Below are 1,902 nucleotides of genomic sequence, written 5' to 3'. Positions count from 1 at the left end.
GGAAAATCAGACTCTTCGTATGAACAGGGCTGCTTGAGGAATGTTCATTTCAGCTGTTTGCCACCTCCATTCAGATTATTCCTATCACAGCTCAGCTGGTGACCCGAAGCTAAGCAACAGGCGCAAGGATCCTGTGGGTCTTCCAGATGGCTGTGTTCACCTCCTACCTGAGAGACTCTTTACACAGAAAATGAGTCACCCCACTCAAAAGGAGTGGGGACAGGGGCAGGGACAGGACATGAGAGCCACAGATAACCAAGGTGTTTCTTCCAAGTGGCCAGTTTAAAACAGACAATGACCAGCCATCCATCCCCGAAAAAAACCCAAAAGAAACCACACCAAAAAAAAATTTATTCAGAATCAAAGACAAAATACGGTGTGACGGCCAGGCTGGAGGGGCCCTTTCTCAGTGTCTATCCCTTCTTCAGTCTCGTATCTCTTTCCTCCTATGTGTGAGGAACAGTGAGACATAAAGACCCGCGGAGCACGTGCTCGGGCTGGAGGCTGATGCTGACCACCTGTGGGCACAGACCAAGGGGCACATGCAGAAAGCTGCACATCTATCCACTACCATGGCTTAGGGCCACCCGCTCACGGAGGTTTCAGAGACAGCCTCCACTCTAGCCTTCACGCAAGACATCTCCTTTACACAAGACAGCACATGGTAGCTGTCGTGGAAGTCCAGGGGCCCATCCAGTGCATCAGCAATGAGCATGTTGAACTCTTTAAGGCCATGATCATGGTGGCCCTGGCATACACACTTCAATGCCCGAGTCACCAGTGAAGTGGCAATGTCTCCTGAGCATCTTCTCTTTGCTGTCGGGCGGTGCGCTGCCATGTTGAGAGCTGTCATCTTTCAGCAGCTCCTCCTTACCTTCTGCATCCTTGTCCAGGAAGGTCCTTGGGTCCAGCTCTCCCAGGCTGGCTACAGAGCCACTGGGCTGCATCTCCAGGTCTTTGGTGGCTACTCGGTCACCTGGTAGGTCAGAGGGCTCAGGATCAGCGATGCTTGGGGGTCTTGTGATGCTTCTGCTGGGCTCAGACAAGGGGATTCCCTTGGATCCCCTGGTGGGATTGGCGCCGGGGGACTCCCATCTGCCGGGCCGCACTGTGCAGGCAGGAGCTGCTGCTGCTGCATAGCTGGAAGGCACTGTATGCTGGGGGAGGAGTTGGAGGCTGGCTCACCACTTCCTCAGAAGGAGGAGTTAAGTAGTTTAGCAAAAATCTGAAATAAAAAGGCAGCACTGAGTGATTGAAGGCTTCTCGGCAGGGGATCAGGTTGATTTCATGTTGCCGATGCTGGGCCTGAAGGCGGTGCTTGGCTTGGCGGTGGTGGCCATTGCAGCAGCAGCTAAGGATGATGATGATGGTCCACACCAGCCAGAGCTACCAGAGTTCCTAGTAGTAGTTGTAGCACTGAGACTGTCCACAGCAGTGTCCTGTGTCACAGATGTAGCTTTGATTATTGGTATCCATGCAGGCTTCCTTATCCTGTGGGGGTTCAGCCCTGGCTGACAGTGGGCTGGGCAGCACCAGGAGGAGCAGGAGCACCATGCCACCCAGGAGCCTTCTCCTCTCCATCCCCCTCCTGCTCCTGCCCCTCTGCCATGGCGCTGCCACCTCCCTCCTCCCTCTCCTTCTCTACCCTCTTCTTCCTTGTTCCTTCTTTTTTCTGCTGACAATTTGACTTCAGCCCAGTAAGGCTAATTTCGGACTTCTGACTGCTAGAACTGTAAGATAATAAATTTGTGTTGTTTCGAGTCACTAAGTTCGTGGTAATATGTGAAAGCACCGATAGGAAATGAATACACTCACTATAAATTTAAAAAATAAAGTATGATTCATAGTACCTTAAAATCTGAGAACCCAGAAACAAATCCATGCACCTACAGTGAACTCATT

The 1,902-nt window shown here is 51.8% G+C and overlaps 1 pseudogene; it reads right to left on the bottom strand.

Annotated features, from left to right (window-relative positions):
* Positions 1-577: 577 nt before the first annotated feature.
* LOC112621669 lies at positions 578-1,581 on the bottom strand (annotated as a pseudogene).
* Between the last annotated feature and the right edge of the window lie 321 nt (positions 1,582-1,902).

This window comes from Theropithecus gelada, chromosome 3, assembly GCF_003255815.1.
Source record: "Theropithecus gelada isolate Dixy chromosome 3, Tgel_1.0, whole genome shotgun sequence".
NCBI classification, from domain to species: Eukaryota; Metazoa; Chordata; class Mammalia; order Primates; family Cercopithecidae; genus Theropithecus; species Theropithecus gelada.
Note: the sequence above shows the minus strand (reverse complement) of the source record. Positions and strands in the feature narration are given on the sequence as shown.